This window comes from Trichosurus vulpecula, chromosome 8 (genome assembly GCF_011100635.1).
Source record: "Trichosurus vulpecula isolate mTriVul1 chromosome 8, mTriVul1.pri, whole genome shotgun sequence".
In the NCBI taxonomy this organism is placed as follows: domain Eukaryota; kingdom Metazoa; phylum Chordata; class Mammalia; order Diprotodontia; family Phalangeridae; genus Trichosurus; species Trichosurus vulpecula.
This window is the reverse complement of record NC_050580.1, coordinates 23639417-23651899: the sequence shown is the minus strand read 5'-3', so window position 1 is coordinate 23651899 and position 12483 is coordinate 23639417. Positions and strand designations below refer to the sequence as shown.

Genomic DNA, 12483 nt, shown 5'->3' with positions numbered 1-12483 from the left:
TTAAGTGCCTACTATGGGCAGGGCACTGGTATGAGCCCTGGAGATGCAAAAAGAAAACAGTCCTAATAGTCCTTGCCCTCCACTGTGGGGGCAGGGGGTTTGGGGGACAGGACTCATTGACAGATACATAAATGCAGAGCATTTACAACGCATTAGAATTCTATTTGTGATGATAAAATATTCCATGTTTGTATTTCTTTCCTTAGTGTGATTATAATCAACAAACACCTGGTAGACTCCTCATTCTAACACGCCAGCTTGGACAAGTTATTAAAATGGAAATGAAGGTCCTTTTCCCTTTTGGCTGGGTAAGTAGAGATTGATCATAATATCAGAATTTACTTTCCTCTCCGCCTTCCTTTGCTTTTACAAAAATGTTCAATTTTGGTAGTGTTTTGCCTAGAAAACCATCAAAGTAGTTTTATTAATGGGTAGGTCCTTGTGCTATTAGGTGTTTGTAACAGTGTTATTCTTTGGTTTCCTTCATTGGGGTACGTGGTTTGTTTTTTTTTTGATCCAGAGGATCAAGGGGACATTAGCCCTACAGAATATTTCATGAGTCGTCATCTGGGCCCTCCTTGGGGACCTTCAGTGATGGGGAGCCCATTGTGTTAACCCATTCCACTTTGGGATAGCTTGGATTGTTTGGAAGTTTTCTCGCCCTCAAGACTTGCCTTGCTGCCACTCACCTTCTGTTTATCCCCCAGTTCTGCTCATTTTGAAGCCAAACAGTGCAAGTAAAGAGTTGATTTCATCAGCTTGGATCAGCCTGCCCTGGCAACCCTTTTTAAGTCTTCTCTTACTCCCATGTGACATCCTTCACATTCTTGAAAACAACTCTCGTGTCCCCTCTACATCTATTCCAGTCATTCCCATTTCCTTCAAGAAGTCCTCAGGTAGTATGACATTCAGATCCCCTTCACCATGCTGTTTGCCCTCTTCTCAATGCTTTCCAACTAATCCATGTCCTTCTTAAAATGAGACTGGTCTTTTCAAACAAAACCTGATCATGGGGCAGCTAGGTGGTGCAGTGCCCTGGAGTCAGGAGGAATTGAGTTCAAATCTGGCCTCAGGCACTTGACACACTTACTAACTGTGTGATGTTTGGCAAGTCACTTAACACCAATTGCCTTGCCCTCCCCCTTCAAAAAAAACTGGTCATATCTAGACCAACTACTCATCTTAACAGTAATCCATCTACTGGCCAACAGGGTCATAGAAACCCAACCTTTGTCAGTGGCTTCCTTTAAAGGACAGTGTTAGCTCTGGTTTCAAATCCCAGATCTGCTACTTTCTAACTGTGTGACTTTGAGCCTCCGTTTCCTCACCTGTGAAAGGATGGGGGTTCAATTAGATCAGTAGTTCTCAAACTTTTTAGTCCCCAGAACCCTTTATACTCTAAGGACCCCAAAGATCTTTTGTTTGGGTTTGTATGGGTTACATTTATCCATATTTACTGCATTGGAAATTAATATGTCTTAGTATTGTTATAAAAATAGTTTTGACCTCACAGATTTCCTGAAAGGGCTGGAGGGTCCCTGAACCACACTTTGAAAGTCACTGGATTAAATATTTATGGTCCCTTCAAGCTCTGAAGTTCTGTGAGTCTACTGAATGCTTAAAATGTCATTAAGCAATCATACTTTCTTCAAAAGTTATTTTTTTGCAATTGGTAATAAAATGTTTTTTCATCTGCAAACTCAAATTCATTTTTCCTGTTCACATAGCAAAATAATTAAACCAGACTTATCTTTCTGAGTGATTTGGTTGGAATTAGTTATGTCTGAGCTATAGAATGTTTAAAAGAGAAAATGTAGTTCTGTTACTTATAGTTACACAGTAGCTTAAACCACTAACTTTGTTGGTAAGTAGCAGTCTTTAAGGGACCTACTAAAATATATCATATCTCCTGTGAAATTGCTGCATAATTGTTTTATGCAAATGGACTTCTTTCTCAAGTATTTGAAGGAGCTTTAAAACCTTCTATTCTCATACTCATTTTAGAGATTCATTTTGCTAACTTTGTTTATGTTATTCGTTTGCATGGGAAGGAAAAGTTTTGCTGAGTGCTTGTCTCTCAGCCCAGCTCTCTCATTGCTAAACTGTCCCAGATTGCAAATCAGTAGGTTATGAATTAATTTCCTCCTATGTATATGTGTAAGCTAAAAGATAGATGCCACTATTCGCACCAAGGAAGAACAATTTTCATCCTTAATTGATTGGGCTCTTATTTACATGTCTTTTTCCAAAGGTAATTGTTTGGTTGTGTTTGTTTGTTTTTTAGTTATTACTTTTTTAACTAAGCATTCTTGTGTGATTTATGAGGCAGTTTGAATTTCTCTTGAATTCCTAAACATGGAGCCAGACTCACATATATATAGTAAATAGTAAATGAAAGCCATTTGCAAGCACATTAAAGGGGTCAGACCTCTCATAAAGGCAGAAGGCATTCATTAAAAACATCCCATCCATAATAAATGTACGTAAGAATGCTTCTTAATGAAACGCATGGCCTCTAACAAACCCAGCTTTTAACTGGTTCAAATTCCCTGACACTCTTTTTTGAATTGGAGTTTTTAAAAAATATTTTCCTATTTGCAATTTGACTTCTTAGGCTAAAACCTTTTATTCTTAATTTTCCTGACTCCTATTATTATTGAGGTCAGAGGTTCACATTTGAATGCTTGTGCTAGTACTGTGTGATAATGGGTAAGTTACTGAGCCTCCCCTTTCCTCAGTTTCCTAATCTGAAAAAGGGAGACTAGAAGTACAGGCAGACCCTGGAGATATTGCGAGTTCCATTCCAGACCACTGCAATAAAGTGAATATTGCAATAAAGCGAGTCACATGAATGTTTTAGTTTCCCAGTGCACATAAAAGTTATATTTACACTATATTGTAGTCTATTAAATGTTCAATAGTACTATGTCTAAAAAAAAGTACATACCTTAATTTAAAAATAGTTTATTGCTAAAAAAAAAAAATGCCAGACATCATCCGAGTCTTCAGCGGGTCTCAATCTCTTTCCTGTGGAAGGTCTTGCTGTTGACAGCTGCCGACTGATCAGAGTGGTGGTTGCTGAAGGTTGGGGGGCTGTGGCAATTTCTTAAAATAAGACAATAATGAATTTCGCTACCCGAGATTGATTCTTCCTTTCACCAAAGATTTCTCTATAGCACACAAGGCTGTTTGATAGCATTTTACTCACAGTAGAACTTCTTTCAACATTGGAGTCAATCCTCTCAAACCCTGATTCTGCTTTATCAATGGAGTTTATGTAATGATCTTCGATATTTTTGTGTCTTAGAGATTAGAGAAGCCTGAGGAGAGGGAGAGAGATAGTCAGTGAAGTAATCAGAACACACACACATTTATCGATTAAGTTCACCATCTTAAATGGCACGGTTCATGACATCTCCCCCCCCAAAAAAAATTATAAGTAACATCAAAGATCTCTGATCACAGACATAACAATACTGAAAAAGTTTGAAATATTTTGAGAATTACCAAATTGTGACTCAGACACATGATGTGAACACATGCTGTTGGAAAAATGGCACCAATGGACTCGCTCGATGCAGGGTTACCATGACCTTCAATTTGTACAACAACAACACACTATCTAAGCAAAAGTGCAACACGTTAAGGTGTTACCTTAAGGAGATACCTGCCTCTCGGGCTCATTGCAAAGAAAGCACTTCATAAACCTAAGGAATTAAAAAGTACCTGATATATGTGAGTCCTTCCTGTTACTGCCCGGTGACTGTTTTCTCCTTGGAAGGTGAGGCTGTTTAGGAGGCAATTGCTTTTAACTCGAAGGCCATTGTTGACTACAGCCTTGGGAAAGTTGACTTGTCAGCTGCAACCAAGCAGAAAGCCAGGCTCTGAGAAGGAGATCCATGGCATTAGAAAAGCACTGTCTTAAGACTTTATGGAGATGACCCAAGGGCTGTCTTGTGGAAGAAGGGTCGCACTCTCCCTGCTTGGGCCCAGAGGGCAGAACCAGGAGCCTGCAGTGGACATTGAAGGAAAGTCTTCAGCTGGAGTTAAGGAAGAACTTCCTCACAATTGGGGCCATCTCCAAATGGAGTAGGCTGCCTAGCAATTCCTGCCCTGACCAACCCTTTTGCAGGGGGTGTGTTGTAGAGTGATTCTCGTGTAGATACAGGTCGAACTAGAGGATCTTGTTCTGTAATTCTGATTGTCTACTTGAATCCTTGGCTGATAGTAATGTAAAGAATTGTATTCTCAGCAAGAGGTTTCAAAGATGTTCCAAAAGAGGGAAGGAAAAGGAATAAGCATTTATTAAGCTCCTACGATGTTATACCAAGTGCTTTTTACAATTTCTATCTCATTTCATCTTTACAACTCTGGAATGAGGGGGGTGCTACTATTATCCCCATTTTACAGTTCAGCCAACTGAGGGAGACAGAGATTAAATGACTTGCCCACACAGCTGGTAAGCGTCTAAAACAGGATTTGAACTCTGGTCTTCCTGACCCCAGGCTCAGCACTCTATCCACTGCTCTACTAGTGGCCTCACATAGGACCATGTGCCACACACACATACACACACATGCACACACATTCTCTCTCTCTCATCTATAAAATTAAAAATGGTAGAGATTTCTCCATCAAATTGCAAAGTCATCTCATGAAGCTTAGAAGAGGTTCTATCAAGAACTAGCATGGCATTGTGGATAGAGAAGAAGACCTAAGGTTAAATATTGCTTCATGTTCTTACTAATTGTGTGATCTTGGGCAAGTCACTTAACTGCTGTGTCCCTCAGTTATCTCATCTGTCAAATGGAGATATTAATGCCACTTACCTTCCAGGATTATTGTGAGGAGCAAATGAGATATAAGTGAATAAACGTTACAGTATTTTGGTAGCCTCAGTTATCTCCTCTGTCAAATGGAGATATTAATGCCGCTTACCTCCCAGGATTGTTGTGAGGAACAAATGAGATATAAATGAATAAATGTTCCAGTATTTTGGTAACCTTAAGGCACTATATATAACGTTATCATTATTATTAGCAGAATAGATTCTGAACTGCTTTATGGGTTATGCATTTCTCAGTAAAAAAAAAAAGTACATATCCTCCAACTATGCATATTTTTTCATTTATAGAATATATATGCATGTGTTACTATTCTAGTAATTATGTATATTATAAAACTTACACACAGATATGAATTTAAAAGGATGAGATAGATAATATAGCACTTTGAAAATATTTTTCTGTTGGCACAAAAAGCCTTTTTGCTCTCACCAAAATAGCATAATTAATAATGATATTCTTAGTGACAGGAATGTGATGGAATATGCTTCATTATTTTTTAAAGTCTGGTATGACACTATGATATAGTGATTCAAAGATCGTTTCTAAATTCATTTTATTTCAAAATTTGGATTTAATGCTTCTTGTAGATGAAAGAGATAATCTCACAAAGAAATATGGATCCAAATGGAAGAAATGCTTCAATGGCTGAGCTCATAAAGTCACCATGCCCATTTTTTCTTCCCATTTACCAATGATACACAAAGTTTTTGTTGAAATTCAGCTAGTCAATTTCCATCTTCTATGGTGCCAGCTAAAGGATTTTGAAAACAATCAGAAGGTGTTGCATTTTTATAGTTTTAACAAATCGGTTCAAAGCCCACTAGAACTCTTCATTTGGAAGACTTTTAAGGAGGTTAGATGTTGCCAGTCACTCCCGCTCTGTGGAGGCAGCTAGGTGGTGCTGCCATGGATAGAGTGCTGGGTCTGGAGTCTCCTCTTCCTGAGTTCAAATCTGGCTTCAGATACATCCTAGCTTTATGGCCCTGGGCAAGTCACTTAATCCTGTTTGCCTCAGTTTCCTCATTTATAAAATTGCCTGGAGAAAGAAATGACAAATCACTTCAGTATCTTTGTTAAGAAAAGCCCAGATGGAGTCCCAAAGAGTCTGACTCAACTGAACAGCAACAACATGCTCATTGGCATCTTAGTGGGGGAATCCAATGCCACAATTGAGGACCTACAATGTGCACACATGGTCTTGTGCCAAACTCTAGGTCATGCACTGCAGAAGGGGAAGCTCGCTCTTGTAGTAATCTCAAGACTCCTACAGTTTGCAAGCAAGGACTGGCTTCATTTCAGCGCCTCCTCATGATTCATTTAAGTGATGATCTATGTAAAAAGAAGCAATGGACTTCCTAGCAAGAAGCACCATCTTCCTTGCATCCAGAACCACCCTAAGGAGCCAACTCCTTTCATTTAGAATGAGCCAATATGAAGCATCTCTTTACCATTGGAATAAATTTTTAATGCAGAATAAAATGTTAAGGTTTAGCATCATCGATTCTTAAGCTAATATTCTCCCACAATGATGTGCTAATTGGGCAGAATTAAATCAAATTGATGGACTGTTTTCAGGGGTTTGGAATCTAACACTTGTAACTTTTTCCATTAGTTTCTGAGACTTTGATTAAGATGAAATGAATCTATTAAATAAAAGACTATGGGAAAATAGGAGCCCTGAGCAGGAGGGCCTCCCCGGAGTGATTAGACAAGGAGAGGATGGAAAATTAATGGAAGCAAAGGGAGAAAAAGAGAAACACCCATGTTTGTGGCACTGTTTCCTATAGAGTAATTCAATGGAACAAGCATTTATTAAGTGCCTTCTAGGCACCAGGCACTGTGCTAGGTGCCAGGAATATAACGGCAAAAATGAAGGGGTCGCTGCCAGTGGGGTACTTCCATTCTACTTGAGAGAAACCTGGATAGACATAAATTAATCCAAAATATACAGAAGATAATTTGGTTTGAGAGGCAAGAAATAGTGGCTAGAATACAAGACCTGGGTTCTACTCCTGCCTTTAACACATACTGCCCCTCAGTTCTCTACATAATTTTAAGACTAATTTTCAGAAAAGATGGCAACCTGCATTGATAGAGGGAGTTCCTTCACCTGGGAGTTCATTATGCCAGCAAAATCACAAGTCCAGTTATCATCCTTATTGCTAATTTTGAGTGAAAGGCAGCATGGGATAATAGAGAGTTTGCCTTAGAGCCAAGAAGACCTGGGTTCAAGTCTTCCCTCTGATACCTACTGGCTGTGTGATCCTGGGCAACTCATTTTAACTTTTCAGTGCTCTTGGTAACTCTCTAAAGTTGCCGAGACCGTGCTGATCTACATTCAAATGGGGAATTTCCTCACTGGATGCTTTCTACACTAATGAACTCAGAGGTCTAAGCTGTAACATTTTAGTCTGGGGGAGCAATATCAGCTGAGAACGTTAGGAAAGAAAAGCCTCCTGCACGTGGTATTTGATCTGAGAACAGCGTTTGAAGAGACAGATGAAAAGGAGAAGACTCCAGGGACAAGGAATCTGTACACAAAGAGAGAAGCATAGGATCATTGATTTACAGTTGGAGGAGACCTTGGATTTGAACTCAGGTCTTCCTGACTCCAAGTCCAGCATTCTATCCAACGAGCCAACAGCTACACACACACACACACACACACACACACACACACGCACACACGCGCGCGCGCGCGCACGTGCATACACATACACACACATGCGCACATGCGCACACGCACACGCACACACATATATACGTACGTGTGTGATGGGCTTTAGTCTAGCTGCTCTATACAGTGGGATCTACTATTAAAATCTATTCCTATTTTCATCAAGGATATATTTCTCCGTGGATGCATAGTCTACGTTGTTTCTCATTTCTCTTCTATCTTCGAGCCTGGCATTAGATGGAGTACTGTACCAGCCTTGGATCTCAAGAGTAACTAGGTTCAAATTTCTTCTTTGATCCCAGCTGTGTGACTGCAAGCAAGTCACTTTACGTATTTCAGCTTCAGTTTCCTCATCTATAAAATGGAACTGAAACCTATAGTACTTGCCTTTCAGGATTGTTGTCAACTGCAAATGGGACGACGTATTTTAAATGTGCTATCTAGTCTTCAAATGACCATGTATCAGTTGGTATCATTTTGTTGCTGCTATTATGTGCCTGGCACATCCTAAGTGCTTAATAAATGCTCGTGGGCTTAATTAAAAGTATTATTTATGAACTTTTCTAGCCTCTTGGAATAATTTCCTTTTTGTGGTCTTAAAAATTTAGCTATGGATGACTTTAAAATTGTGTTACCTTGAGCACAGATTTCTTTTGTGTGTATTTAGTCAAAACTAGCTACTTTTCTCAATTTCAGTTCCTCAGATACTGCAATCACTTTCTCCCATAGCACATTGGGTCCTGAGTGCCAGCAGGGAGGTTTTGCTCTTGTCCCTGATGAGAACAGATCACAGTCATCCTAGTGGGCATTGTTGCCATGAGGTCTCACCCAGTTGGCATAATGATGACCTAGCTCCAAGTCTCTTTCCACTCTATAAGGACAGCTCCCCCCTACAACTGACTTTTGTATTCTTATGAGCTTATGCAGTTTGTAACCCTCCATCTTTCCCCTCTGTAACCTTTTCAAAGGAGTTTATGGCCTAAATCGATGCTGCTCTTGGTCTCTTTGCCAAATGAAGCTACATATCACCTGATTGCTGGCTAAGGTAGCTTGGGGAATCTTTAGTCTCCTTATTTTGTTCACATGGGTCAAATTTGTCCCAGAAATGGTAGTACAATTATGTATTTTTGTTTATTTCCATTTTTATATTGACATCCTATTTGAACAGATAGGATCGAATGTCTGTAACTGCATACAGAGTTGTTGGCTAATCCTTATCCTTCCTCCTAATAGTGTTGTTTTTTTAAACCATCATTCTTAACTAACTCCTATTTTAATTGCACATAAGAAGCTGGTTGTAAAATTACTCCTCAGTGTTCATTTATTAAACACTGACTATTTCCAAGTTTTATGCTAAGCTTTCAGTGGCAGTCAGTCATTTTCTGTCCATTAAGATGGGATTAGTGTCACTTTTGCAATATTGTTCAGTCATTTCTGAATTTCTTCTTGAAGAAAATACCAAGAATCACAAAAGCCAAAAAATTTGAGAATTGGAAGCGATCTCAGTGGCCATCTGGTCCAACCCACCATATAATATATATATATATATATATATATATATATATATATATATATATATATATGTATATATGTATGTATATGTGTGTATGTATATATGTATGTATATGTGTATGTATATGTGTGTATGTATATATGTATGTATATGTGTATATGCATATATGTGTATATATACACACATATATAACATATGTATGTATAAGTGTGTATATACATATGTATGTATGTGTATGAGTGTGTACTATACATATACCTGTAACTGTGTAACATAACTACCAAGTGGTCCTCTAGCATTTCGTTGTCGGGGAAGCCCACCACCTCTCAAGGGAGTCCATTCCACTGTGGGACAGCTCTAAGTGTTAGTAAGCTTTTCATGACATGGACCTACTTCCCTTTCCTGTTGTTTCCATGACTGGGTTGAGGGGAGAAGCCAAGAGAGTGGCAGGAAGGAGCAGCAACTGACAAGAGGGTAAGGACAACTAAGATTAAGTGACAACTTCCTGGCAATGCCAGTCACCAGCCTGGCATAAAGCCACACCCCGACCACAACACACCCCATCCTTCATTGTTAGACACACAAAGTTTCTGTTTGTTCATTCTAATGGTTCAAGTTCTTTTTCTATAAATAAACTATTGAGAGGACTCTTTCTGGTCCATCAACCCAAGTGTCTTATTGATCCATAAGTGGCCATTCAGTCCAACCTATACCCAGAAAGAATCCCCTCCATGACATAACTGACATGTGGTCATTTAGCTTTGCTTGAAGACTTCCATGGAACCAAGAGTATGCTGGAGCCAGCTCAAACCCGAGGACAAGAGCCAATTGTTAAATTTTCAGTGAAAGCATTTACATCTCAAATCTGCAAGTGCTACAAATTAGGGCTTTAATTATTGTTTTGTTGATTGTCCCGGCTTAAGAAAATGATGGTGAAAATAAATGTTAATAATACAGATTCAATTTAGAAGTACATCCTTTTTTTTTCTTTTGGAGAGCTGGTTCTTAAACATTTATGAGCACTCTCCTAGATGGAACCCATTGCTTCCCAGAGCAGCCCATGCTACTCTGAGAGAACTTGAATTTTTCACATTTGCAATGGATCCAATTTAAATCTGCCTCTCTGAAACTCTGCCCTTCCCCCCATATTGCTCTGAGTTCTGGACTCTGGGGAACAGGAACAGAATCTTCTATAAAATAACCTTTCAGATATTTGAAATACGACCTCCAACCAAGTCTTTTTTCTAGGCTAAATACTCTAGTTACTTCTACTAATCTCCATATGGCATCTTCTCAGGTCCATCATCATCATGGTTGCCCTCCTTTGGATGCTCTGGCTCATCAGTGCTCATTTTCTTAAAAAAATAATCCCAAACCTCTCTTCTAATTACATCATCACTCACTGTAGTCAACAACTGATTCCTAATTGCTTTAAGCCATTTTCTTCCTGGAGGGCAGCTAGGTGGCACCATATAGAACAATGGGTTAGGAATCAGGAAGACTCATCTTCATGAGTTCAAATCTGGCCTAGACACTTACAGCTGTGTGACCCTGGGCAAGTCACTTCACCCTCTTTGCCTCAGTTCTTCATCTGTAAAATGAGCTGGAAAAGGAAATGGCAAACCACTCCAGTATCTTTGTGAATAAAACCCCAAATTGGACCACAAAGAGTTGGACGTAACTGGAATGACTGGACCAGTAACAACAACCAGTTTTTTTTTCCTGGCAGAACTGTGTGTTTGATTATCCAACAACTCCTTCACTGCAAGAACTGGACAGCTGCCTCTTACACACAGGCGAAGGGCCCATCAGTCTGCTAGCTCCCTGAGCCATATCCCAGATCCTTGTCTTTTGAAAGGCCATTCTTAAGGCTTCTGTGTAGTATCTCTCATTCTTGTGAAATGTGCTTCCTGATGCTGTGGCATCTGGGGTTCCAGGCAGGGTAGACTAGTTAGTGGTGTATCAACTTCCTACCCAAACAATTTTGATTTTCACAGTCTCTTTTAGGCTGTGCTTTTATTGAATGAGATAACTCTGTGATAAAGACTTCCTGATCATGAGCCTAGGAAAAGCGAAGGCTGGAGGATTTCAGACTCATCAATCTTCCACAGAAGGAACTGGCAGATGGTGCCCACTGAGTTATATGTCTTCTGTTACGTATGAGAGCCAATCTAGCAAAACTACCATCCGTAACCAAATGGTGAATGTGGCCTTCAACCAGATGGTTTCACATGTCTCAGGGGGCCTATGCCAGGCAACTGATGAACCATATTGTCTGTGACTTGGCAAGCAATCAGAGTGACATTTTGCCTGTGATCGGGAGCACAAATATTCCTTTCTTTGCTCTATGGAGAAAATTCATGATGTGAGCAGTAGCGTCAGCAGTGACAGTTCCAATCCAACTCAGAACATAACCAATAATACCCCTCCATTAAATCGCTTAGTGGGGATAAGGACAACATAGTCTTAGGAACATAGGTGTGCTGGTCATGGCAGCAGTTGAAGATTAGCTGGAGTTTCTAAGGTACATTCGGTATGATCGCATCTAGCACTGTGCCAATTCAGGGGGCTTCAGATTGTGTCCTCAAGGATATGATTTTGTTTCCAATGACAAAGCTTGCTAATGATGTACCTACTGTCCTAGAGGTTGCCCAGAAATGTGCCCTCTACTTGTTAGTGCTTCACAATGTCTCTTTGCTGTAGATAATTGTTAGCTGACAGATTTAGAACTGGAAGAGATCTTAGACATATCCTGGTCTAACCCCCTCACTTTACAGAAGGGGGGACTGAGGCACAGGGTGATGAAGTGACTGGCCCCAGGGCACACTAGTGGCAAATAGAAGAGGCAGGATTTGAGCCCAGCTCCTCTGGCTCTAAATAAAGCTTTCTGTCTGGTATACCACAGCTGTCTTTGTATCACACTAGATATAGAAGGCTATAGAAGGATGATAACTTCATTTCCATCAATCATGGTTTTTTTTAAAAAAATTGTTCCATCTTATGAGTTCCTTTAATGATCTCTAAGCCTTCTCATGAAATCAATATCCATCTTTTCAACACCATTTTGTTGTTCCATTGATGATGCCAGGCTACAAGTCATGGAATACTGTGGTCACTAAATAATGGAGGTTGAGGATCACCCAGAAGGCAATGGAAAGGTGAATGGTGACCATGAGTAGAAGAGCACATGACACATGGTGTAAGATCTATGGTGGACTTATTTATGAATCTTCATTGGACAGATTACAGTCTGTCTCATTAGACAGAACACCCACAGTGATGAGATTACAGAGCCATCATGTGGAATACTCGATGTTACCTGAACACCTGAGCTCTTTCTGATGGCAGTGTTTCTCAGCCAGATGTTGAGGACATGTTTTAACCCCTTCTTTGCCCCCTACTACCTCATTTTCTTTTTTTTGGTTTTGAAAGAATTTTGTCATCAA

The 12483-nt window shown here is 39.8% G+C and overlaps 1 protein-coding gene across 1 annotated transcript in view; it reads left to right on the top strand.

Annotated features, from left to right (window-relative positions):
- The first annotated feature begins 292 nt into the window (after window positions 1–292).
- RHOBTB1 (Rho related BTB domain containing 1) overlaps window positions 293–12483 on the top strand; it is a 190190-nt gene continuing 177999 nt past the window's right edge. The window contains exon 1 of the mRNA XM_036735062.1: window positions 293–308. The gene's annotated coding sequence lies outside the window, so the exon portion shown is untranslated. The remainder of the gene's footprint in view (window positions 309–12483) is intronic.